The sequence below is a fragment of the Suricata suricatta genome, chromosome 3 (genome assembly GCF_006229205.1).
Source record: "Suricata suricatta isolate VVHF042 chromosome 3, meerkat_22Aug2017_6uvM2_HiC, whole genome shotgun sequence".
Taxonomy (NCBI): domain Eukaryota; kingdom Metazoa; phylum Chordata; class Mammalia; order Carnivora; family Herpestidae; genus Suricata; species Suricata suricatta.
This window is the reverse complement of record NC_043702.1, coordinates 124,181,912-124,209,810: the sequence shown is the minus strand read 5'-3', so window position 1 is coordinate 124,209,810 and position 27,899 is coordinate 124,181,912. Positions and strand designations below refer to the sequence as shown.

At 42.1% G+C, this 27,899-nt stretch overlaps 1 long non-coding RNA gene across 1 annotated transcript; it reads right to left on the bottom strand.

Moving 5' to 3' along the window:
• Positions 1–5,384: 5,384 nt before the first annotated feature.
• On the bottom strand, positions 5,385–26,885 carry LOC115286654. Its single transcript, XR_003906192.1, has 2 exons — positions 26,801–26,885; positions 5,385–5,541 (listed from the first exon to the last, which is right to left on the bottom strand). It is a non-coding gene; the product is annotated as an uncharacterized LOC115286654 (long non-coding RNA).
• Between the last annotated feature and the right edge of the window lie 1,014 nt (positions 26,886–27,899).

Genomic DNA, 27,899 nt, shown 5'->3' with positions numbered 1-27,899 from the left:
TTCCAGACAGGTCAATTGAGTTTATATCTGAAGAATAGAAAATTCAATTAACAAAGGTGAGGGGTAAGGAGAACATTCTAAGCACTCTAGTGGATGTGAATACAGAAAACCATGGCATAGGGGCACCTGGGTGGCTCAGTCGGTTGAGTGTCTGACTTCAGCCCAGGTCATGATCTCACGGTCTGTGAGTTCGAGCCCCGCATCAGGCTTGCTTCTGTCAACACAGAGCCAGCTTCGTATCCTCTGTGCCCCTTTCTTCTTGTGTCTCCCCCACTTACACTCTCTGTCTCAAAAATAAATAAACCTTTAAAAAACAGAAAAGAAAAGAAAACCGTGGCATAAATTGTTGGTGCCAACAGATCAAAAATTTTGAATTCCTGACATGCTGCCTCAGTTCTTTCCCCCCACTCAGCTCCAAGAAGTTTAAAACTAGGCCAACAACCTCTAGATAGAAGATTTGAAAGACTTTGAGGTATCTTTCCAGGACTATCTGAGATGTCCAAAAGGAAAGGCCTAAAGATACCAGCATCAGGGGTTCCTTAATATGGTGGCCAAAAGCAGGTCACTGTCCAGTAAATTTGCCAGCTGACAAGACTTTATCATGGGCTCAGAGCTTACAAGCAGCTTTTTGTGGTTTAAGACAGATGAACAAAGGTCACATTGCATCCATAAAGCAAGAACATGATGCCATATAGAAAAAGCTTTTATTATACAAACAAACCAAACCAAACCAAACCAAAAAATCAGCTCTTGTAAATTAACCTTTGAGAACCTAAATGAAAATTTTCATATCTGGAAGATGATGCTGTGAAAAAATAAGTAGAGCAAAAAGCAGAGATAGAAAACATGGAGGAGGGAGAAGAATTGAAGGCCTAAACCAGATGGACCAGAATTTAGATAACTAAAGTTCCAGAAACCAAGAACAGAGAAAATGAAAGAGAGGAAGTAATCAGTGAACCTATCCAAATTGAACTGAAAGATGTGGATTTCTAGACTGAAAAATACTTTTATAGTGTGCAGCACGATCATTAAAAATAGACCCATTAGAAGGCATATCATGAAATTTCAGAAGCCTGAAAACAAGGAAAAATTCTACAAGCTTCCAGAGGTAAGAATAGGACATAAACTAAAGATCATGAGTTAAGATAATTTTGGACTCCTGTGGTAGAATTCTAACTGCAGGATTTCTCATCCTTTGTGTGCATGTGTACTATGAAAATGTGTATATGAATATGATGCATTTCATCCCATAATTAGGTTTGCTGCACGGCACATTGGACTTTGAGAAAGGCTTGACCTGGGGTGACTGGGTGGCTCACTCAGTTAAGCGTCGGACTTTGGCTGGGGTCAGGATCTCCTGGCTCGTGGGTTCCAGCCCCGCGCCGGGCTCTGTGCTGACGGCTCGGAGCCTGGGGCCTGCTTCAGATGCTGTGTCTCCCTCTCTCTCTGCCCCTGCCCTGCTCATGTTCGCATTCTCTCTCTCAAAAATAAATAAACATTAAAAAAACTTAAAAACATTTTTTTTATGTTTTTTATTTATTTTTGAGAGACCGAGACAGCGCAAGCAGGGGAGGCGCAGAGAGGGCTTAACCAACTGAGCCACCCAGGCACCCCCCAAAAATGTTTTTAAACAGAAAAGAAAGCCTTGACCTAATCAGCATTAAAACGGCTTCTAAAAGAGAAGGTGCTCTTCCTCTTAAAAACTTTTTTTTTCTGTTTTTTTATTTATTTTTGAGGGACAGAAAGAGACGGCATGAGCAGGGGAGGATCAGAGATGAGAGGGAGACACAGAATCGAAGCAGGCTCCAGGCTCTGAGCGGTCAGCACAGAGCCCAACGCGGGGCTCAAACTCACAAACATGAGATCATGACCTGAGCCAAAGGGTGAGATGGTGACCTGAGCTGAAGGCAGACGCTTAACTGTCTGAGCCACCCAGGAGCCCCATAGATGGTGCTCTTCCTAACAAAGGCGGGTCCCCATAACTAGCTTTGAAGACAAGGCGGCCACGTGGCAAGAAACGCAGACACCTGTAGAAGCTGACAGGTCTCTGCCTGCCATCCAGCAAGGAAATGGGGGTCTCAGTCTTATGACTACAAAGAACTACATTCTGACAGCTTGCTGAAGAAGCTTAAAGGTGAATTTTTCCCCAGACTCTCCAGACAAAAAAAAAATCTGTCCAGCTAGTACCTTGATTTCAGCCTTGGGCATCCTGAGCAGAAAACTGTGGTTGGGTTTCTGACCTACAGAATTGTGGTTCAGCAAATGTATATTCTTTTAAGCTGATAGGTTTGTGGTGATTTGTTAACAAAAAATAGAAAGTTAATACAGCTTCTCGGCAACAATGACAGCTATTCAACAATGGAGAACCTCTGCCCCTCTCCCCCTCGCCTCGTCAAAATTCTGAAAAAAACCTAATTTGAAACCTAGAATTATATACATAACTACCAATTAGCTATGAGAGTAAACTAAGGATATTTTCACACATACAAGGTGTCAAAAACTTACCTCCCATGTTCTCTTTCTTAGGAAGCTACTGATGTGTGTGTTTCACCAAAATTAGGGAAAAGAATAAAACAAGAAAGAGGAATATGTGGTACACAAGAAGAGGTATGAGGAGAACTCCCAGGATACTGGTAGAAGGAAATCCCAGGATGACATGTCGTGGCCGACTGGTCCACACTGGGGTAGGTTAAAACACTCCGGGGACATTTCGCCATGAAGATTAAATTGAAAGAATACCTAATATTATAGTTGAAGGAATGGAGAAGAGATTTAGGTAGTTGACAAAGAGCCGAGGGTTGAATTACCTATTAGTATATAGAACACTAACAGTTTAACAACAGCTTCAAAAAAGATTTTAAGGGAAATAAAAAGTAATACAAGAATGGTTATCATAGTTTACTACTTGATTTAGCTGTTAATAGTTTTTGCATAATCATAATAGAACATTTTATCGCAGTGAGATGCCAATAAGACCTAAAACTCAAAAGTCATAGAAAGCATATGTATAAATCCAGAATACCAAATGAGTGAATTAAAGAGCTGAAAAATGGTGCCTCTACTGAGAAATAGGTGAGGTGGGGTAGGGACTGCTTGTTTTAGTTTTAAATCTTATGAAACTATTTTTCTCCTTAGAGGCATGTGTATCTTCAATACAATAAACACCGAAAAGAAGGTGGAGGAGGAAGAGGAGGAGAAGGAGACACAGAGAAATGCACCGCCTTTGTTCTCAATTACCACATGACACTGAATTCAGCTGCCTGTTAGAATCCAAACCCAGGTGTCCCCTCCATGTGCCTGAGCCACCACTGGTCTCCACAGTGTGTCTTGCCATACCCAACCCATTAATTCACTGCTTAAGAAAAATTTCTTCCCTCCCTCTTTTAAAGTTTTGGGTTAGTCGACTAATTTTCTTCAGTTTCCCAACAACAAGAAATTGATGTTTTAGGCTGTGAGGGTCCCCTTTCTTCTTTACTTCTGTTTTCCACAGATGTGAAGCTAGAGACAACAGAATTAAAGTTTCAAACCATTGTTTCATGTAGCTATTTGCCTTGAATGGTTTTGATATATGTTTGCTTAGAAAATTCTGAATTTCTGACTTTTTAACAACAAAATGTATCAAGAGATGTTATTAAATTACTCTACTTTTTCTAAGAAGTAAAATGCAATTATATTATTAGAGATAACATATAATGTATAAGCAATAGCCTGGGAAGAGGGTTAGGCTGAGAGAGATAAAGTGAGAGGAAGGTTGGAGATCAGAGTTCTTTAGCCGATATTCTATTCTCCTTAGCTTTTTTTTTTGAAAGCATTAAAAATATTTCTACTGAAAACAAAATACAATTTTAGAGCATAAAGTATAGGCAGTACTATATATACTACTATATATTTTTTTTAATTTTTTAATGTTTGTTTATTATTTTGAGAGAGACAGAGTGTGAATAGGGGAGGGACAGAAAGAGGGAGACACAAAACATGAAGTAGAATCCAGGCTCTGAGTTGTTAGCACAGACCTGGACCTGGGGCTCAAACTCACAGACTGCAAGATCATGACTTGAGCCGGAGTGGGATGCTTAACCAGCTGTGCCCCCCAGGAACCCCTGTCCTTCTGTATATATTAAAGTAATGTACTAATAAAAAACTTTTGGGGCACCTGGCGGCTCATTCAGTTAAGTGTCTGACTTCAGCTCAGGTCATGATCTCACAGTTCATGGGTTTGAGCCCCACATCAGGTTCTGTGCGGACAGCTCAGAGCCTGGAGCCTGTTTCAGATTCTGTGTCTCCCTCTCTCTCTGTTCCTCCCCTGCTCATGCTCTCTCTCTGTCTCAAAAAAGTAAATAAACCATAAAAAATGTTAAAAAGTATTTTTTCTAAGGGGCACCTGGGTGGCTCAGTCAGTTGAGCGTCTGGCTTCAGCTCAGGTCATGATGTCACGGTTCATGGGTTCGAGCCCTGCGTCAGGCTCTGTGCTGACAGCTAGCTCAGGGCCTGGAGCCTGCTTCGGATTCTGTATCTCCCTCTCTCTCTGACCCTCCCCTGCTTGCTCTCTCTCTCTCTCTCTCTCTCTCTCAAAAATAAATAAAAAACATGAAAAAATTAAAAAAAATAAAAATAAAAAATTTTTTCTCTATGTATGCTTAAAGACTTATCTATTTTAATATAATTAAGTCACTAATTTCCTCTTCCTTTCCTCCATAAAAAATGAAAAACTAATGAGAATTTTTGACTATTACTTTTTTGTGCTCTGTTCACTGAGGTTAAAATACATTCTGAGTGTTTTTCTTTTTCTTGAAACTATTGTCTTTGAATTTTGCCCTAATGTAACACCATAAATCTAAACATAGCAACTTTGGCTTCATGTTTAAAACCTAAGAGGGGTGCCTGGGTTGCTCAGTTGGTTAATCCTTCAACTTTGGCTCAGGTCATGATCTCACAGTTTGTGGGTTCAAGCCCTGAATTGGGCTCTGTGCTGACAGCATAGGGCCTGGAGCAAGCTTCAGATTCTGTCTCCCTTGCTCTCTGCTCCTCCCCCATTCACTCTCTCTTTCTCTCAAAAATAAATAAAAACATTAAAACAATTTAGAAAAATAAAATAGGGGCACCTGGGTGGCTCAGTCGGTTAAGCGTCTGGCTTCGGCTCAAGTCATGATCTCACAGTTCGTGGGTTCGAGCCCCGTATAGGGCTCTGTGCTGACAGCTAGTTCAGAGCCTGGACCCTGCTTCAGATTCTGTATCTCCCTCTCTCTCTCTGTCACTTCCCTGCTCGCACTGTCTCTGTCTCCCAAAAATAAATTAAAAAAAAGAAAAGAAAAAGAAAAGAAAGCTTTAGAATGATTGTTAACCAAAGTAAATATACTCAAAGTGTACAAAATGCAAAAGTAATGTGGAATAAAATACTCAACCCCCGGAGGGTTTATTCCACTAATTTCGTTTCTTGGAAGCTAATTATCTGAGTTACAGACTGAACAGTTCCTTTGTTCCTTCTCAGTTCAAATATAGTTGCACTTCTGCCATGGCTCATTTTCCTCTTCCCATAAGGATCTAGGAGAAATGAAAAATAGAACAAACATTTTAGCTCTTGAACTTTCAAGAGGACAGTACTCTACATGGAATAGTGAATTCTACAATCTGCCGGGATACTAACTGTTGACTCACAACTTCAAAACCAAAACTCTCTGGAAATTGCTGTAAGAGGCACTTCTCCAGAAGTTCATGCTCCCTTCTAGGGTAGTCTTCATCCAATTAACAGGTCAATGTGAGGTTATAAAATCTGGCCTCTTGGTCTCAAGACAGGACCACTCTGAAAGGACTTTCAGCTCCAGAACTTTCTGTGAGATCAGCTGAGGCCTCTGGTGTGGCTTCATCAAAGATCAACTCCGCCCCACCCCCCCTTACAATGTGGCCTCAGAGAGTAGCCCTCAATTTGTCTTTGTCCACAAATCACCATCTAAAATCTGCTTCTGGGGATGTAAGGAGGCAGGTTTGAGACGATAGAAGGGCTCACATTGCCCAAGGCAAGAGGGACCACCCTTGTAATACCCTTAACATTCCTAAGGGCAGGCCTAAGGCTAGTTACACCCTACGTGAGGGTCCTGGGTCCTGGGTCTACTCTGTGATTGGTTAACACTCTAAATGTTGTAATTGGATAAACCTGTCAATAATAATTGGATTCCTGTAACTCCCCCTTCCCAAACTCATAAAAGTCCTGCCCCGCCTTTGTTCGGGGCTCTCAGCATGGATCCACCACGCCGGTAAAGTCTGTGAGCCCGAGTTTAGGCCCCAGCGAGCCTAAACCCGTAATAAAGCCCTTTGCTTTTGCACGCGTGACTCGGTCTCCCTGGCGGTCTCTGGTTTCTGGGGGCTATAAAGAAATCTTGGGTATTACAGGGAAACACTGGAAAACATATCAGTTGATTTTTCCCCAGGAGAAGTGAACTGATTTATAGTCATATGTCTGTATTCTTTTTTCTGTTTCCCTTTAATTTTCATCTTTCTCTCTCTTTCTCTCTCTCTCTCTTTCTCTCTCTTACTTTTTGGTTCCTTTTAAGTTCCTGTAGCAGCATGTTGCAGAAGTACCTTAGAACACAGAAACCTAACAGTAGCAGTAAAATGAAAGCTAGATTATTCCTTGCCCATTTTGTGGCTATCTAAAACAACATTCTTGACTTTGTGAGTTAGGGGTGGAGGATAGAATTCGTGAAATTAAGTAAGGCTGATTGACCTTCATGAAGATCAGCCTCATGACCTTGACATTATTTTGCCATGTTCTGCCCCACTGAGCTAATGGGCTCACACAAAACTTGGAGGAGAGATTTAAAGATTGCTTCTGAAAATCTTGTTATCTCTATTGGTGACAATCATCAAGAGTAACCCAAAAAAACTGTCTTTTTGAGAGCTTTTGCATTTTTCCAGTAGATTCTGAGTCAAAAAGTCAGATTGATCATAAGGACATATCTCCTCTCATCTCTAGGACTCCCCCTAAATTAAGAGAATGGGAGAAGAAACAACAGCCGATTAAAAAAAAATGTAACAAGTTTTTGAAAAACTGAAATCAGATAAAGTAGTAGAAATTGGTTCTGCAGAACAGAGACTGAATAGCCCCGGGGGGGGGGGGGGGGGGGGGAATCCTGTGGCCCTCTTGTGGGATAACCAGCTCCTGCCTAATCCTCCTAAACTAACTAAATAGAGCAAAGGGACCCAGAGAAGACAGAGACAATGTAGTGAAAAGTAATTTCTTTTTATTTTTTTAAGTAATTTCTTTTTAAACTGCAAAACTTTCAGAGAAGAGATTATATGATACCCATTAAAAACAAAACAAAACAATTTTATTAAAAACAATAGAGAACATAAAAGTTATCCTAGAAATTAAAAAAAAAAAACCAAAATAGTAATGTATTTAGAAGGTTGAGAAAGGGTTGGAAATCTCCCAGGAAGCAGAGAAAGAAAAGAAAAAATAAAAGAGATGAAAAGATTGATGCAGAAAGTCCAAAATCCAAGTTGTAGAAAGGAAGTAGGTAGAAATGAGTAAGCTATCACAGGAATAATCCTAGAAAATTCCCCAGTCTCAAATGACTGGAGTCTACAAGTAGAAAAAGTCCAGGCGCTCCTAGGAATGAAGAAATATTCATACAAAGGTTTGTCACAGTGAAATTGTAAAGCATCAGAGATAAAGAGAAGATTCTAAAAGCTTCCAGAGAGGAAAAGATGGGTTCTATTCAAAGGAACAAAAAGAGAATGCCATCATAGTTCTGTTATCAGCACTGAAAGGTAGAAGATAATGAAGCCATGCTTTCAGAATTCTTAAGGAAAAATACCTTTCAAGCCAGAAGACAGTTTAAAGATAAAGGTAATTTTTCCTCAGGCCATCTTTGGGAGGGAATCTGAAGGGGTGGGACAAGAAACAACTATTTGTCCTTATAAATTGTTTGGTGCTATTTGAATGACTGACTGATTTTCATGCATTAAGGACCCAGAGAATTAATTTATCTATCCTCTAGATTTGACTTAGGATGTACTTCAACAGAAAAGGGATGTGGATCAAGACAGAGGAAGGCATGGAATCCAGAAACAGCGCGATGCAATGCCAAAGAAACAGGCCTGCAGAACAATCAACGTAGATTGAACGAAGACAGAGGCTTCCAAGGAGGAAACTGGTTGCTTTGCTCTTATATTTGAGCAGTTGGGGGAAACTAATGATAGGTGGATCATGCAACTATTTGAGGCTTATAGCAATTTTAAAGTCCTATTATTTTTATTTTAAAAGTACTCAAGGGGCTCCTGCATGGCTTAGTCGGTTAAGAATCAGACTCTAGATCTCCACTCAGGTCAAGATCTCATGGTTGGTGAGTTCAAGCCCAGCCTTCGGCTCTGCACTGACAGCATGGAGCCTGTTAGATCCTCGGTTGAATGACTGACTTTGGCTCAGATCATGATCCCCCAGTTTGTGAGTTTGAGCCCCACATCAGGCTAGATGCTGTCAGTGCAGAGCCTGTAAGGACGCAGGTCTGAAACTGACTCCATGAGACAACAGAAGGGCACACATTGCCCAAGGCAAGAGGGACCACCTTTGTAATGCCCAATCAGGAAAGGCCAGCTAACACCCTTAACATTTCTAAGGGCAGGCCTAAAGATGGAGGCTAAGACTAGTCACACCCTAAGTGAGGGTCCTGGGCCCACTCTGTGATTGGTCAATACTCTAAATGTTGTGATTGGGTCCCGCCAAAAGTAGCAAATACTCTAGGCAATGTGAATGGTTAAACCTGCTGTCAATAATATCGTGTAATAATAATTGGATCACTGTACCTGTGTCACAATTTCCTGTAACTCCCCCTTCCCAAACTCATAAAAGGCCCTGCCCCACCTTTGTTCGGGGCTCTCAGCATGGATCCACCACGCCGGTAAAGTCTGTGAGCCCGAGTTTAGGCCCGGCAAGCCTAAGCCCGTAATAAAGCCCTTTGCTTTTGCATGCGTGACTCGGTCTCCCTGGTGGTCTCTGGTTTTTGGGGGCGATGTTAAAATCTGGGCATAACAAGCCCACTTCAGATCCTCTGCCCTCCTCTTTCTGCCTCTCCCCTGCTTGTACTCTCTCTGTCTCTCTGTGTGTCTCTCTTTCTCAAAAATAAATAGACATTAAAAAAAAAAAGTACTCAAGGAGCCCCTGGGTAGCTCTGTCAGTTAAACTTCAGACTTCAGCTCAGGTCATAATCTCACGGTTTGTGGGTTTGAGCCCTGTGTTGGACTCTTGTGCTGACAGCTCAGAGTCTGGAACCTGCTTTGGATTCTGTGTCTCCTTCTCTCTGTGACACTGCCCCACTCTTGCTCTGTCTTTCAAAAATAAATAAACATTGGGGTGCCTGGGTGGCTCAGTCGGTTGAGCATTGGCTTCGGCTCAGGTCATGATCTCAGGGTTTGTGAGTTCCAGCCCCACTTCGGGCTCTGTGCTGACAGCTAGCTCAGAGCCTGGAGCCTGTTTTGGATTCTGTATCTCCCTCTCTCTCTGACCCTCTCCTGCTTGCTCTGTCTCTCTCTGTCTCTCAAAAATAAAATTAAAAAACATTAAAAAATAAATAAACGTTAAATAAAAATTTTTAAGTACTCAAGAAGTGCAAAAATAAGGAATATAATAGTAGTTTGGAGTATTGAAATGAATAATGTTTATATTGGCATAATATAAACATAGATCAATTGAACGAAGAAAAATTATGATATAATTATATTTGAAGTGTGGGGAGTAGGCGGAGGGATTATAAAAGGATTTACTCTACTTGATAGTACATTCCACGAAGTCAGAGATTTGTCTGTTTTGTCACCTCTGACATCCCCAACACATAGAGCAGAGTCTGGCATACAGTTAGGTACCCAACCAATATGTGTCCATTTGTCATCATCAATTGTGCTAGGAAGTCATGGCTACATACAAAGAAATAGCTAAAATTATTTAAAAGGAAAAAATTAAAAAAAATTTTTTCTGAAGCAATCACTTAAAAGGAAGTCTGAAGAGGTGAGGCAAGAAACTGCTGTTTGTCTTTATAACTTATTTAGTGCTCCTTGATTTTTTTTAAAAAATTGTGTGTATGAAATAAATACTTTGACTACGTTTTTTAATGAAATGAAATAGATACAACTTTAAAACAATTATCCCTAATAAAATATTTTTTTAAATGTTTTATTTATTTTTGATACAGAGAGAGACAGAGCATGAGAGGGAGAGGAGCAGAGAGAAGGAGACACGGAACCGGAAGCAGGCTCCAGGCTCTGAGCTAGCTGTCAGCACAGAGCCCGACGCGGAGCTCGAACCCACGAACGTGAGATCTGACCTGAGCCGAAGCCGGAGGCTTAACCGACTGAGCCACCCAGGTGCCCCTAAAATATTTTTTAAAAGAAAGAACTGGGGCACCTGGGTGTCTCAGTTGGTTAAGCATCTGACTCTTGACTTTGGATCAGGTCATGATCTCACAGTTCATGAGATCAAGCCCTGTGTCAGGCTCTGCACTGGGATTCTTGGGATTCCCTCTCTCACTCTCTCTCTCTCTGTCTCTCTGCTTCTGTCCCACTCATGTGTGCATGCTCTCTCTCAAAATAAATAAATAAATAAACATTTAAAAAATGAAAAATAAAAGAAGATACCGAGCAATAGAAATTGAGTACAAAATGGTCCCAGGGCCTTTATCCAAAAACAAACAAAAAAAAAGCCACAGGAGTGCTGATTTGAAGGAGCACATGCACTTCAATATTTATAGCTGTGCTAGCAACAATAGCCAAAGTATGGAAGGGCCCAAAAGCCCATCAACTGATGAATAGATTAAGAAGATGTGGTATACACACACACATACAAGGGTATATATATATATATATATATATATATACCAGAGTGTGTGTGTGTGTGTGTGTATAAACACACCAGGGAATACTACTTGGCAATGAAAAAGAATAGAATCCTGCCATTTGCAACAATGTGGATGGAACTGGAGGGTATTATGCTATGTGAAACAAGTCAGTCAGAGAAAGACAAGTATCACATGAATTTACTCATATGTGGAATTTGAGAAACTTACCAGATGAACACAGAGGAAGAGTAGGAAAAATAAGATAAAAACAGAGAGGAAGTAAACCATAAGAGACTCTTAAGTACAGAGAACAGACTGGGTTGATTGGGGTGGAGAAAATGGGTGATGGGCATTAACGAGGGCACTTGTTGGGATGAGTACTGCTGTTATATGTAAATGATGAATCACTGAATTCTACTCCTGAAGCCAAGTCTACGCTGTATGTTAACTAACTTGAGAATTTAAAAAAAGGAGTTATTTGGTAAAATTAATGAAAATTGGAGATTTGCAAAATAACCAATCTTGTAATTTTGCTTAGGAAGTCAAACATGAATTAAAGAATGTTATGAGAATGTATGAAGAGGAAGATGTTCTGTCTTGCTGTTATATAAATTGTCAGATAACTATGCAGTTCTTGTTAGTGCAGAGTTACAATTATAATCTAAGTCAGTTTTTAAAAATATGCCAAATAAAACCCCATTTGTTTTTTGTCACCTTGACAATGGGTTTGTTAGAAAAGGTAAGGATGACTGAACCAATAAAGTTCTAATTTTAATGCACTGCACTTGAATGGCATGCGCTTATAATGGATTTAGAGAATGTATTAGTGCTGAGTTATTTAGCATGACTGATTTAACTTGGCATTATGACAGTGGGCAAGGTTAAATTATGCCTTACCATGCAATTATGACTATTTTAAATTATTGTATTGCTGAGCAAATGTTTTCTTTATTTATTTGGTCATGTTAGGAAATCTAGGCGACTTTTATTTATTTATTTAACATTTATTTATTTTTGAGAGACACAGAGTGTGAGCAGGGGAGGGGTAGATAGAGACAGAGACAGAATCTGAAGCAGGCTCTAGCCTAGGAGCTGTCTCCACAGAGCCTGACATAAGGCTTGAACTCACAAGCCATAAGACCATGACCTGAGCCGACAGTGAACACTCAACCAACTGAACCACCCAGGTTTCCTGAGAATTCTAGGCTGCTTTTAAAAGGAGCAAATGCCAGGTAGACTGGATTTATTCTGTTGACTTAGCTTTGCTGCTAAAACGTCAACAATTCTTATGGGTTTTTCTCCATGGTCCCATCACTTTGGATGTTTTCCATTTTCCTTCTTCTTCTAACATCAGTAACATACGTCTGTTGAGTTGAGCTCCTGTAGATCCTTTGACTACAGTTTATAAAACAAACCATAGGCTTTGGAAGCCAGCTGTGCTTACCACTATACCACCAGCATTAAACAAAACATATGCTTCGGAATCAGAGACTGACACTGGTTAATCCTGTTGCTTACTAGCTATGACTGTGAGTCACTTACTTAACTTATCCAGGCCTCACTTTCCACACTTTTAAAAGAAGGATACTAATATTACTGTATGGTATTGTTAATAAAATTTAAGAAGAGTTTAGCATTTGGGATAAATGCTTACTGAAGTGTCTGGCACTTGACTTAATGAATGGCAGGTAGAATTGTTACTTAGGGTTTAGAGATTCCATTTGATTTTGTGACATAGTCTTCTCATATTCCCATAACTTTGCTTTATGACATGTGCATATACATTTATTTTATAAATTCAATTTAAATGAATTAAAAGTTGGCTTTCAGGGTTCCACAAGGCTCTTTGAGATAACTGTGCTGTTGCCAAACCAAGGTACTGGCACTTCCTGCCAAGTGTTTACTTCTGGGCCATACTATATAAGAAGAGCCAAGGTAATCATAGTTAGAGCTAAGTGATGGTACATGGAGTCTTTATTATATCATTCTATCTACTTTTGAAAATTTCTATACTAAAAATCTAGAATAAAGGTGAGCTTTCACTACAGGAAGGTGTATAAAATCAGTTCCCCTGAGCAACGCATTTGTTGGTATATATCCTTGATTATTTGGTGAGTCAACCTAGAAAAGAAAGAGTCCATTTTCTTGTGGATATTTTCCATTATAAATTCCAATTGTTTTCGATGTTTATTTATTTTTGAGAGAGAGAAAAACAGAGACAGAGAGACAGAATGCAAGTGGGAAGGGGCAGAGAGGGAGGGAGACACAGAATCTGAAGCAGGTTCCAGGCTCTGAGCTGTCAGCACAGAGCTCAATGCGGGGCTCAAACCCACGAATGTGAGATCATGACCTGAGCTGAAGTCAGATGCTTAACCAAATGAGCCACCCAGGCACCCTTCTTAATTCTATTTTTGTTTTTGTTTTTATTCTAAAACATAACCTAAATGACATTTCATCTCTCTTTAGCTAAACAGGCCTTAGCCTGCTACATACCTGAAGGAAAGACACTCGAAGGAAATCTAGGTAGGAAGCACAGTGTAGATGAGTCAGCCCGTGGCACACTTTCTCTGCATTGATACTAAATCAAAGTTTCAGTTAATGACAAGAACTGCTTTGTTGCTGAAGCGTTTGTCCTGGGAGTGACAACAAGATTGAGGGTGTAGCTATTAATAGACTATACTTCCTTCTTTTTTTCTGGCACTGTTTGTTGCAAAGGTCCCAGTGTTGCTTGTGGAAACCTAGATAAGTCATTATTTTGATAATTATTCTCTTAGTGAAACTCCATTGGTGGTTTTGGTTAAATAAAAAATGGTGCTGCCTGTCCTGCTCTGAACTATTTGACTAGGTTGTTTATACATAAGTTGTGCCAAGCCTACAAAGGCTTCCCTGCAAAGGCTGTGTTTTGCTGGTCTTTCAGGTGATTCATCTACCAGAAGCACATACAAATTATAGTTCATAAGGTTGTTGTAAGAATTAATTAATGTGTGCTGTGCCCCTTATGATCCTCAGATGAAAGGCACTAAGGAAATGTGGTGTGCCTACATTACATTAAAACAATAACATCAGTACGCACTGTAAAGAATGTTGGGATCTTTCTGAATGAAAGGTGGAGTAGTAACGCCAAGTTATTTTTATTAGTGTTTGCAGAAGAATCACACAGTATGAGGAGGAAATGTATGAAACTCAAGAGATCTGCAGATGAACGTGTAACCAACAAAAGAAGGTAGTAGCCAATAATTCTTTTGTAGACTAAGGAAATAAAATGTTTGGCTTTTGGATACCTACACATCATATCAAAAAGGGAAAAAGAAAGAAACAGAAAAAAAAAAAGGAAAAGAAAAGGGGAAAAAGCACATGCCTAATGTTCCACAGAAGGCAGTCTTGATTCTTGAAATTCTTTTCCCATTGAGATTAACATTGACAAACTGGCCAAAAAGAGTTTATCAGAAATATTTGATTTTATGTTGCTCCTCACAGTTTTATGTGCAGTTGGGGTAAGAGAGTTCAAAGAAAGCAAAGGGAATGTGGGAAGAAAAACTAGTTAAACATAAATATCAGTGGACACAGGAGAATTCCTAGTGTTATTTTTAACCCATCCTTTTATTTCCCTCCATCTGAAAATAAAGGTCTAATAATACCTCCTTCTAAGTTCAGTTCTTCCTGTCCATTTCCACCTGCCTCAGGTATGTTCCCTCAGCATATCAATTTTAAGGCCTTCGCAGACTATACCAGCTTTTAGCCATCTTTCTTTCTTTTGACTTTTTGGGCATCTGGGCACCTGGAGTTTGTATCATGGACTTTCCTGTTTGCTGTTCTTACCTACGCACTTGAAAGCAAGGACTGTACCTTGATACACATTTAGTGGGAGAGAGCAAAGTACTTACAAGGAGCACAATCAATGTTTAATGGCTGACCTTGACTGTGGTCTACTGTCACTTCTCGTTTAATCCAGGTGGGGGGGTCCTTAGAGGAGCACTGGCTTTGGAGTCAGAGCTGAATGAGAATTCCACCTCTAATGCATGACTGTGGGTGAGATTTTTAGTTTCGGACATCCAAAGAGCTACGAAGACAAGTATTAGACGTGTCCCTGGAGCCCCTGACCTGAGAAGATACCAAATCTGGGGAAAGCCATCAGATTGTATCCTTCAGCACAGGAGAAAAAGTTCTTTCAATCGGCCAAGTCCTGAGCCTAAAGAAATATTATCCCCCCAATGTTTTACCTCTCTTGCCACAATTCTACTCTTAACTAATAAACTTTCTGGTTTGCCAGTTTCCCTGATTCCAGGAAAAGTGAGTCCCAGACAGGAGGTAAGAGTTTCCAGCCACTGGAAAGGAACATATCACTTGACACTATGGCTGTTACATTAGCGTCCTTGTTTGGTAGGTGTGCATTGTCTTTTAAGACAGACACTTGTCATCTTTGGGTAATTGAGAAAATCCAGTTTGTAAAAACAACAGAGGAATAGTCACTGGGCAATTCTGATCCTGTCAAGTATTCTGACAAAGAGGACCTACCAGAGCCCTCTAACCCATATTTCCACTTAGTCTCCTGGACTGTTAGACATTTCTGCTCGTCCAACTATTTGTCCTGATTTTTGTTATACCCCAGAAACCACACAGTGCAATGATCAAGAAAGTAGACTTCAGGGGCGCCTGGGTAGTTCAGTTGGTTAGGTATCCAACATCAGCTCCGGTCATGATCTCACCATTTGTGAGTTCGAGTCCTGCATTGGGCTCTGTGCTGACAGCTCAGAGCCTGGCGTTTGCTTTGGATTCTGTGTCTCCCTGTCTCTCTGCCCCTCCTCTGCTTGTTCTCTCTCTCTCTCTCTCTCTCTCTCTCTCTCTCTCTCTCTCTCTCTCTTTCAAAAATAAATAAACATTAAAAACATTTAAAAAAATAGAGTTTAGAGCTAGGCAGCTCAATTTGAATGACTCTTATTTAATAAGTTACTTAGAGCAAGTAGCCAACTGTTCTGTGACTACGTTTCCTTATATGAAATAAGATGATAACTTTTATAAGTTATCTCATAAGGTGTCACAAAGAACTAATATACATAAAATACTTCAAGCAGTGCCCAGAATGTAAGTGCTCAATAAATAATAATTATGTAAAAAGCAAGTTCCAGGTAGGCTATGATAAAATTAATTTAACCCCAGTATACAGACTCATTTTGGTAAAATTTGAAGAATAGCTTAAAGAACTTGTTGACATTTTGTGAATACCTATTACTTCTCCATTTTGGGGGTGAGTTTTTTTTAGTCACAAGTTTGTTTCCTCATAGCAATGAACAGTAATTCCTTAAAAACAAAAAGGACCTCTGGGCTTCCATTCCTGAGATCATTAAGGATGGTTAGAGGATGCTGAAGAGGTTTTTTTTTTTAATTTATTTTTGAGAGAGATAGAGACAGAGTGTGAGTGGAGCAGGGGTAGAAAGAGAGGGAGAGACAGAATCCAAAGCAGGCTCCAGGCTCCAAAACTGTCAGCACAGAGCCTGAGGTGGGGCCTGAACTCACGAACCATGAGATCATGACCTGAGCCGAAGTCGGACACTTCCCAGGCACCCCAGGTACCCCCAAAGAGGTAGTTTCTGAAAGGGCTTTGTAAGGAAAAACATACAGAAACACAAGAAGAATCCCATAACCCTGAGGGTAGAAAGCTGTGCAGAGGCATCACTGACTCTCCAGAAATGCTCCATGATCTCCTTACAAACCAGAGCTTCTGACTTAACCAAAGGTCTACTCAATGCTTTCTCTTCGCTCTACAAAGAGATCGCCTTCAATCCTTCAGTGGATGAAGTTGTTTGTAATACAAGTGACCTCTCAGTGAATACCCAAGAATGTGCAAAATTGTGCTTGTGTGTGTGTGGACATTCTTCTAGGAGATTGAAATACATTGTATCCAATCCCTTCTTTGGGTGATTTAAAACACTGATGGAATTTTTTAAAAAACTACTCTGGCCTTCAACAAGCATTTCTGAGTTTTCAACATCTTATAAAAGTTCAAAACCAAATGGATCTTTTGGTTTGATTCCAGAATTCCCACTAAGTATATATGGAAATATGTTTTCTCATAATCGACTACACTGGGCTGTTTTTTCCCTCCTCCTCTTTGGCTGTGCAGCCTGACCGGCCAGATTCAGGAGAAGACTGTCAGGACTCAATCCCCAGCTCTAGCACTTTTTCATGAATGACCTCAGGACAAGCAATGTAACCTTTCTCTTTCCTCACTTCCCCATTTGTAAAGTAGAGATAATGATGGTGATGATGATGATACCTATCGATATGTCATTCATGAGAAGTAAATGTTAGTACATTTAGAACAATGCTTGACGCACAATAAGCCATCGATTAGTATTTGTTGCAAGTGTTACTTTTATTGTTGTTATTTATGGAATTATCTAAAAATGAGTTTTAGGGGCATCAGGGTGGCTCAGTTGATTGGGCTTCTGACTTCAGCTCAGGTCATGATCCTAAAGTTCGTGGGTGTGCCGACAGCTCAGAGCCTGGAGCCTTCAGATTCTGTGTCTCCCTCTCTCTGCCCCTACCTTGTTCTCTCTCTCTCTCTCTCTCTCTCTCTCTCTCTGCCTCTCTCTCTCTCTCTCTCAAAAATAAATAAACATTAGGGGCCCCTGAGTGGTTCAGTCGGTTAAGTGTCAGACTCTTGGTTTTGGCTCAGGTCATCATCTTTTGTGAGTTCGAGGCCCACATTAGACTCTGAGCTGACAGCGTGGAGCCTGCTTGGGATTCTCTCTCTCTGCCCTTCCCACTCATGCTGTCTCTGTCTCTCTCAAAATAAATAAACTTAAAAAAAACTCAAATAAAATAAATAAACATTAAAAAAATAAAGATAAATGAATAAAAATGAGTTTTAGTACAGCTTACCTAAAAGGCAAAGTGTGGTGAGCATATAATTTTAAAAGGTACCATAGCATAGATTTGTCTACTTAGTTGCCTCTTGTGGTTCCATGTGGTCTTGGTGGAGTTATTAATTAAGACCCCCATTTTCGAGACTTCCCTGACTCCACACTCCCAGAGTCACGGAACCTGGCCCTAGAATCGCAGATCCCAATAAAGGCTTTCTCGGCTCCATAAAAAAAAAAAAAAAAAAAAGACCCCCATTTTCCCCACCACAGGGTGGGCACATGCCATGAATTGGGCCAATCCCTTCCTCTCCTGGACTTCCCTGAATGTTGTGCTGAGGATGCGGGTGGAAATGGGGAGCCTCTCTTCCTTTGCGTTATGTATTGTAAGAATGCAGCCCTGGGACTTACCAGCCACATCCTTTCTCCCCTTTCTGCTACGGAAGAGAATGGTTCTATCAGACAAGTGGGTTAGTTCCGAGAGAAGCAGGGAAAACAAACCTCTCCCTGCCTAACAATCTAACACAGTTACACGAGCCAATACATTTACCCTTTTACTTATTTATTTGCATTTTTTAAATGTTTTTTTTATTTTTGAGAGAGAGACAGAACATGAGTGAGGGAGGAGCAGAGAGAGAGGGAGACACAGAGCTGGAAACAGGCTCCAGGCTCTGAGCTGTCAGCACAGAGCCTGATGCGGGGCTCAAACTCACAGGCTGTGAGATCATGACCCGTGTGTGCCAAAGTTGAACACTTAACCGACTCAGCCACCTAGGCACCCTGACATTTACCCTTTTAGTAAAACTAGTTTAAATGGTGCATTTATCATTCACACACACGCATACCCACAAGTCCTGGATTTTCCTGCATAATTCCAATTTCATATATTCTGTTTTATTATTTGCACAATTAATATACTAATAACAGCTATCATGCATATCACTTTGTATGTGCCAGGCAATGTTCTAAGCATTTTATGTGTTGTAACTCGGTCAAAGCTCCCCACCGTGCTGTAAAGCAGGTGTTACAAACAAAGGATTAATTAATTCGTACAAGACCATGTAGATACAAAGTGAAGATAGGATTCTGATCAAGATGGTCTGAATCCAGAGTCCACTCTTTCTATACTTAGCCACATGTCAAACGGTCACTGGTCACACTTGTTGGTGGGAATTAAATCCTCCATGGTATGCACTAAGAAGAACACAGGAAGTGTCCACATAGTACACGTGTACTAATTTGAAAATGGCGAAGAGCGAAGAGAAACTGGGCCAATTACATTCCTGTATCTACTAAACAGAAAGCATACCAGAAAATTAGAGTAATCAAAGGTTCTCTGATTTAGGTTAGTTTTTTAGATATTCTTCTCCCAAATTCCATTCATTCCCCATGCCATTTGATGTTCTCTAACTCTCCTTTAAGAAAAGTCTGACACAATTTTCATTCATCTCTGGGATTCTTTTTTTCTTTCTCTTAAATTTGTTTGTTTGTTTAGAGAGGGAGACAGAGGATCCCAAGCACGCTGTCAGCACAGACTCTGACACAGGACTCGATCCCACAACTGTGAGATCACGACTTGAGCTGAAGTCCAGAGTGGGACGCTTACCCCTCTGAGCCATCCGGGCACCTCTGTCTCTGGGATTGTTGAAACATTTGCTACCTCTACTATTTTATTTCCCTTTTACTCAGGATACCACTGAAATCTGGCCTAATTACCAGCCCCACCCTCCCTTGGAAATTGCCCTGGATAAAGTTGCCAAGAACTTCCTACTTGCCAGGCCCATTGAGCAGGAATTAGTACTATGTGACCTACCAGATACTTCTGGGGGGTTTTAGAGTATTCACCTATCATTCCTTGAAACCATCTCCCTTCGTGTTTGGGCCAACACCTCTCCCCATTCTCTTTTTCCCTTCTGACAATCCTTTGTAATCTCTTTGTAGCATTCTTTCCGTTTTACCACTAAATATTGATATTCCAGTTCACCTTCTGAAATGCTGGGCAATTGTTAAATTTTCCGGAAAGTCGTCCCTGTCACCCACCCCCACAGATTTCATCAAACTTTCATCTGACCTGGATCTGTGCTTTACCTAGGCTTGTTGCCTCTGTGCTGCATTGTTATTTATTGCCATTTGTATCTCCTTTCCCTTTGGGCTGAAAATTCCCACAGGGGTGGCCTTTTGTTGTTGTTGTTGTTGTTGCTGTTGCTGTTGTTGTTGGGGTTTTTTTTGCTGCTGTTTTACATCTCTGTATGCCCAGCGCTTAGCAAATTTTCACCACAGAGTAGGTTCCCAGTAAATGTTTCTTAAAAAATAAATGGGCGCATCTGGGTTCCGATTGCAGAATATTTGCCTATTATGACTCAACTTGATCCTTCTTCTACAAATAGGAGAGATATTATCCATAAAGATGCCTAGCGATGTAAGTTATCCACAAAAATCAAAGGACGCATGGATACCCAATAGTGAACTCCTGACATCTAGTATGTCTGAACATCTATTTTCCTGCTAAACAAATCACTGGTGGTGTGTGTGCTTGTGTGTTCATAGGGTACATGGCATTTTTGGATCAAAATGCCGGGTTCTGTCACTTAGCTCAGTGATCTTGGGCAAGTTATTTAGCTAATCTGCAGCCTTTTTTGTTAAGTGATAATAAAAATCTCTGCCCTGCCTAGCTTATGGAGATGCAATGGAAGATCAGATGGAAGACATATGAACATGCTTTAAAAACTGTTTTAGGTGGTTAAATTGGTTGTATGAAAATCTGAACACACCCAGGTTATGTCAGGGAGTGAACAGTTTATTGGAAAGATACCTGGGGAAATTTTTAACAAGAGAGTAGAAGCAAAAATCTCAGCCACAAGTTTCAGCCAACCAGCAAAGCAGGAGGTGACACAGTCTCTGACTGGGTCACACAGGAACAATGGGAACCCGAGTATAGCTGAACTGGAAGGTACACTGGTATAGTGGTTCTACAGTCTAGAAACTGTTTCGAAACTGGAAGTTTCCTCAGGGTCCAGCGCAGATAAAGCATCCCCCCACCCCAATAACAAAAGCTTGCTGATCATTCCTCAGTGTTCTGCAATTGACATAATGCATTTTCTCTTCGTCTTCGCTTCTCTCAGAACGACTTTCTGCCTTTGCTCCTACCGACTAACTGACCCCCTAAATCTATAGATCAAACACCACACAGATTGTTGCTAAGGACCTGATGGCAAAGCTCTTGCTCCAGTTTTTTCCGTAAGAAGCCTGCTAGCCAATAGCAAGCTGTTCCTGAGTTAGAGCCACTCCCCTGGTCCAGTTAGTGGTGGCCATGGTGACAGAGCCAAGAGGAACAGGCACATCTACTTATTTCCTTACCCAAGACTCTTGCTTTAGATTAACCACAGTAGGATGCCACTAGGCTAAAGAGGAAAAGGGAGAAAGGATTGTTAAAGAAGCCCGGGGTCTAGACCTACCTGGTGAAAGCGTGCTTATCTGAGGCTGAAATAAGGAAGGAAATGGCTGATGCCCAAGATGTCACACAAAGCAGGTGGAAGGAGGTTTGATGAGACACAAACCTGTCTTCATTTTCTCACTGTTCCCTAAACCCCTCCTGTTAGCCACACATACCAGGGCCACACACACCAGGAAGCCAGCTGACACAGGAGGCCAGTCCTGCCTGTGATAGAAGATCAGAGAAGGCAAGAAATGCATCTGAGGGCAAACAGGCTCAGGACCAGCTCTTTATCTTATTAAGTGAGTCAAATCTTCAGTCTACTTGGGGCTGATCAAGAGAGTCAGCACTGTTATAATATAGACTGAATACATTGGAATGAATAGAACTGGTTTTGAATCTTACCCTGCTATTTATTCTGTTTTATTTGGGGTGAGTTACTTAATCTTTAGAACGTCATTGCCTTATTTTGTAAGATGCTGCTAATAATACCAATCTTCTAGGATTTTTTTTTTTTTTTTTAGCCAAGAAAGCCTTTATTGGGATCTGCGATTCCCGGGCGAGATTCCATGACCCGGGGAGTGGGGAGTCAGGGAAGTTGCGTTGGTAGGGGAGGGGCGGGGGGTTTATGGGTGAGAGGGTTCTAGGTTTGATCTTGGGAGGGCAAATTATCAAATAAGGGCATTTCAGGAACATGGCGGGATGAATAGGTGGCCTCCTCTGTCAGGGTGATGGGAAGCTGGAGCTTCATGATTGGCTGTTTTCAAACTGGCAGGGGACATTCCAGGTCTGCAGGTGGGGGTTGGGGGTTGTCGGTGCACAGTGTTCTTCTCCGACCCACAGCAGAATGGCTGCTCGGTCGCCACCTTAAGGTGACTCTTACAACTATTACTTTAACTTATTTGTACTATAGCAAACCAACAGACTTAGATTAATTTAAACACTGAATGAGCCCCTGTGAGACACTTTGTTCCCTAGTTAATTTTGACCTGGAAATTTGATGCAAAAATCTGACTTCCATGGTCTTTTGTTTCTTCTCACCTAAGGCAAAGCCTGTTGCCTCTGGCAATTCATGCAGATTGGCCTCTCCCCACCCAGGTGGTACTGAAGAAAGAATGGGGGAAGGGAGAGCAAGAGAAGAGGCTCCCAAGGGGGGAGGAGGCAGAGAAGGAGAGTTTTCAGTTTTAAACTTTTAGCTGTTAACCTGGGAAATGAATGAGGGAGAAGCCCTCACTTCTACTGTAATGCCCAAGATTTCGATATCACTTCCAAGAACCAGAGACCACCAGGGAGACCGAGTCACGCATGCAAAAGCAAAGGGCAGTTTTAGTACGGCTTAGGCTCGCTGGGCCTAAGTTCGGTCTCACAGCCTTCACCAACACAGTGGATCTGTGCTGAGAGCCCCGAACAAGGGCTGAGCAGGGTTTTTATGGGGTTTGGGAAAGGGGAGTTACAAGAAATTGTGACATAGGTACAGTGACCCAAATATAATGGTACATCAGTATTGGCAGTAACTTTAACCATACACATTGTTCAGAGCGTTCATTACTTTTGGCGGGACCCAATTACAGCATTTAGGGTATCTTTGAAATTAACCAATTACACAGCGAGTTCAGGGTCTTATTCGGTGACTATCGGGTTAACTTTAACATTAGGTAACAGGGTCCTATCTAAAGTTTCTATCTATAGACCTCACCTTTAGGAATGTGGGGAGAGGTAGCTGGCCTCTCCTGATTGGATACCGCAAGGTGGTCTCTCCTGCCTCGGGTAATGTGTAACCGCCTAATAGTTCCAGAGAAACTGAACATTAAACCTTCTAGTTTAGAGGGGGATCTTGAGGCCTGTCAGGGAGTCTGTTAGGTTCAGATATATATTCTTACACTACAAGGCAGAGGAATACAGAGAGAGTCTGTGTCCCCTTCAGTATGATTTTATCTCAGTCAGACCAATAAGGTCTCCTTCTCTGCACAGTCCCGTGGGCTTTTCGGGATCTTAAGGATGCCCACCCGTGGAGCCACAGTCTCGAACTCAGCAGGCAAGCCAGACCAAGCCGCCCACTCACACTCACATACACACCAGAGGTTACCACATTTCCTCCCATAGACTTTCCACAGACAAGACCAAAAACAATGACAATAACAACTGGACAAACAAGTACAGAAGTGGCCACAAAACAGAGGTTTACAGATTTACTAAAGGGCTGACCAATGTCTTGGTGTGGCCTTAGAGTGGGAAGTCGCATGTCCAAGTTTCCACTTAATACCCCAGACAAAAGCACATGTGCATTTAAAATTGAACTAGCTTACCTCTGGAGGTTCAGACAGGTGACTTTCACAGATTACTGTCACCATTTTCAGGGTAGAAGAAAAGACAAGAGTATCTCCCCGGCTCCCAAAACCTAGATATCCTTGGGAGTGCTCTTAGCCCCTGAGGCTGGGAGGAGACAATGAGGCATATCACACCCAAGTAGGTGCAGAAACAAAGAATAGGAGGGGAAGCCAGAAATGTTACTAAAGAGCTCCAATACTTTTGGTTTCTCGGGCAGCAGTAATTTTCTTGGCCGCTAAGACCCTAGGAGAAGGAAAAGATTTTAACCAGGGTGGGGAGGTCGAAGGTCCCATCTTCTGGCCATCCAACGTTGAAGTTGAAGGTCGGCCATTTATTCCTGCAAAAAAGATCTAGGGGGTTGGAAGTAGATTGTCCCATGTCCTCGTCAGAGTTACAACAAAAATTACACTTAGACAAAGAGATGCACAGCAAACAGATGCACAGAGGGGTATACACAAGAGTCTCCAACAAAAACGAAACCCTGCTGCTGCCACCAGCAGGATTTCTAACAGACAGACAGGGGGACCCAGTCTTTTTCCGTCGCCTGTGGGATTGATTCCAACTTACTCCAGAGTATGTCATCGCGCAATTGTGTATTCTCTGGGGTCCCTGCAAGTGCCACGGGACTGGAGCCCTATCTCAAACCTTACACAAACGCGAGTGAGTGCCCTACCTACACCTATATCTCCAACTGATGCCACACTTGCCACTCGTGTCTCCACGAATGCGAACAGGTAACAACACTTGCCTCTGGAATTCAGACACTTTGTTTCCCTCCCAAGGAGGACTTACACAAACAAAGCACACAGAGAAATATACCACACCATAAACAGATGCACAGACAGACACAAGTTGGCTCTATGGCTAAGCCAAGGGCACCGCCGGAGTACGACCTGTTCCAGAGAGCCACCAGAATCCTGGCAAGAGGAGACTGACTTACTCCAGCCCCAGTTTCCCCTGCCAGCAGGCCGTTTTGACACCAGAGTCACGGAACCGACCCTCACCCGTGTATACTCTGGAGTCCGTCCGACAAGAGGAGACCTGCCCAAGTCTTCCCCTGTACCTAAAGGAGTCACACTGCTCCCACCAGTAGGGACCCCCTGGACCAAGGGAGTCAAATTCCAATTGCCCCCCCTTACCCCCCTGGGCTTCAACAAACACCAGGGGCTAAATCCCTCCCCGGACTTTTATACACGATGGGGTCGTTTCGGCCACCCCTCGCCAAGGAGGAATTACACTTTGCCTCGGTCTTTCACGAGGACTTATTCTCTACCTCCCTTCCTCCACAGTGGGTCCAAGACATCTCTTGGCACCCACAGCCTCGAGCTTTCTGCAGCCCGTCCACCTGGCTCCTTTGAGGCCCCACTGAGGTCGTTTAGGCCACCTCCTGCCTAGGCCCTGCGCACAAGGGCCCGCACACACAAAGAACCTACCAGACAAACAAGAAAGACTTAGACACAGACAGACAAGAAAAATGAGTGCACTCACCAGCCAGCAATTAGGCCCAACATGTCGGGGTCCCAGGGTCTCTGGGAGGGGGTGAGGATTTCCCGGCCAACGCACCATTGTTATACCCAAGATTTCAATATTGTCCCCCAAAACCAGAAACCACCGGGGAGACCGAGTCATGAATGCAAAAGCAAAGGGCTTTATTACAGGTTTAGGCTCACCTGACCCAAACTCGGGCTCACAGACTTTACCAGCGCAGTGGACTTGTGCTGAGAGCCCCAATCTTCTAGGATTGTAAAGATTCAACATAACAAACATTAAACTTTCAACACAATGTCTAGACATGAAGAATGTTTTATTGCTACAGTAATGATGGTGGCAGTGGGAGTGGGGGTGGGAGTTGTCACCCCCTGCCCCTGCCCGTCTGGGTTTCATTTTTGTATCTCCAACAGCCTGGCTTAGCCGGTTTTTCCAAGCTACTTAAAAATATAAGCATCACTGGGCCTCTGAGTAAGCTTATCAATATCAAGGTTATCTGAAGTTAAAAAGTCTGAACTGATAAAATGCCATGGAAGTTTCTGCATCTTATCGAAGAAATTATGAGGTGCTGGGGCACCTGAGTGGCTCAGTTGGTTAAGTGTCCGACGTCAGCTCAGGTCATGATCTTTCGGTCCGTGAGTTCGAGCCCCACATCAAGCCTTGTGCTGACGGCTCAGAGCCTGGAGCCTGTTTTGGATTCTGTGTCTCCCTTTCACTCTGCCCCTCTCCCACTCACACTGTCTCTCTCTGTCTCTCAAAAATGAATAAATATTTTTTTAAAAACTTAAAAAAGAAATTATGAGGTGATTTGCACATACAGATACACCTCATTTTATTGTGCTTTGTTTTATTGAACTTCACAGATACTGTGTTTTTTATAAATTGGAGGCTTGTGACCACTCTACATTGAGCAAGTCTGTTGGTGACATTTTCCCAACAATTTTGATAATTCTAGCAATTTTTCTTTTTTTTAATATATTTTTTTAATTTATTTTTTGAGAGAGAGAGACAGCGTGAGCAGGGGAGGGTCAGAGAGAGAGGGAGACAGAGAATCTGAAACAGGCTCTAGGCTCTGAGCTAGTTGTCAGCACAGAGCCCGACGTGGGGCTGGAACCCAGGAACCGTGAGATCATGACCTGAGCCAAAGCCAGACGCTTAACTGATTGAGCCACCCAGGCGCCCCTAGCAATTTTTCATTATTCAAAATTTTCATTATTGTTTTGTTTGTTAAGGTGATCTGTGATATTTGATGTTGCTATAATAATTGTTTTGGGGGTGCCATTAACTATGCCCATAGAAGATGGCCAAACTAATCAATAAATATTGTGTGTGTTCTGACTGTTCCACCAGCCGCCTCCCCATCTCTCTTCACCTTCTTAGGCCTCCCTCTCCCCTGAGACACAATAATACTGGAATTAGTCCAATTAAAAACCCTACAATGGCAAGTGTCCAAGTGAAAGAAAGAGTCACACATCTCTCACTTTAAGGCAAAAGCTAGAAATGATTACGTTTAGTGAGGAAGGCATGTTGAAAGCCCAGATAGGCTAAAAGCCAGGCCACATGAGCCAAACAGTTAGCCAAGTTGTGAATGCAAAGGAAAAGTTCTTGAAGGAAATCAAAAGCGTTACTGGAGTGAACACAAAAACAATAAGAAAGCAAAACAGCCCGTTGCTGACATGGAGAAAGTGTTAGGGGTCTGGATAGAAGATCAAACCAGCCACAACATTCCCTTAAGCCAAAGCCTAATCCAGAGAAAAGCCCTAACTCTCTTCAGTTCTATGAAAGCTGAGATAAGTGAGAAACCTGAAAAAGAAAAGTTTGAAGCCACCTGAGATTCGTGAGGTTTAAGGAGAGAAGCTACTTACATAACTACAGCCGGTGAAGCAGCAGGTGCTCTTGTAGAAGCTGCAGCAAGTTCTCCTGAAGATCTCCCTATCGTGGTTAAGGAAGGCGCTACAATCAACAAGAGAATGAGTCTAAGAAAACACATTTATATTCCTATATTCTAAGAAATTCTTGGGGCACCGGGGTGGCCCAGTCAATTGAGCGTCTGACTTCGGCTCAGGTCATTATCTCACGGTTCATGAGTTCAAGCCCCACATCAGGCATGGAGAAGAGCTAGACCTCCTCCAGGGACTTGATTTTCCTGTCCTTGACCAGACAGCCCAGCTTGGTGACAAGGATCCACTCCTTGTCTTTGGCCTTGCCTCCTGGAGCTCCTGGCCTCTGAGGAAGGTGCCTGGCCTTCTATTCAAGGCCCCCCGCCCACAGCACCTCCGTCATCTGCCATTTGCTGTTTTCTCAGAGGAGTTTTTGTACTCTTTCTTAAGTGGCTAAGATTGTGGTATGATTGTTGCTGTGTACCCAGGCAAGCATTTAATACAGTCTTACTTAGAGCTATTGCAGATTCAGTTCTAGATCACCACAATAAACCAAATACCATAATAAAGTGAGTTGAATGAATTTTTTGGTTTCCTAATGCATTAGCATTGTGCAATGGCATTATGTCTTTTTTAAGAAATGTAAATACCTTAACTAAAAAAAACCAGTACCTTACAGGAAGCAGTCCCCAGTACACTTTATAGCACTTTTCCACTTGTGAGCAAGCAAGTCGGCCTCCCGATGGGAATGAGACCAAGGCTGTCTTATCTCTAGGCTGTCTCAGCTTAATGGCAGAGCCTGGCCAAGGTTGGAGGCACTGAGCCTTCACCCCACCTAAGGAACAGGGTTGAGAGATTTCCTGCCCTGAACTTCTCTGGATTTTAAGTGTGTTAACAGTGCCCTCAATTGTCTTCCATATTGATGAAGTAAATGAAACTTTTAAAAATGATGGAGCACCTGAGTGCCTCTGTCAGTTAAATGTCCAACATCGGCTCAGGTCATGATCTCAGGGTTTGTGGTTCCGAGCCCCCCATCGGGCTCTGTGCTGACAGCTCAGAGCCTGGAGCCTGCTTTGAATTCTGT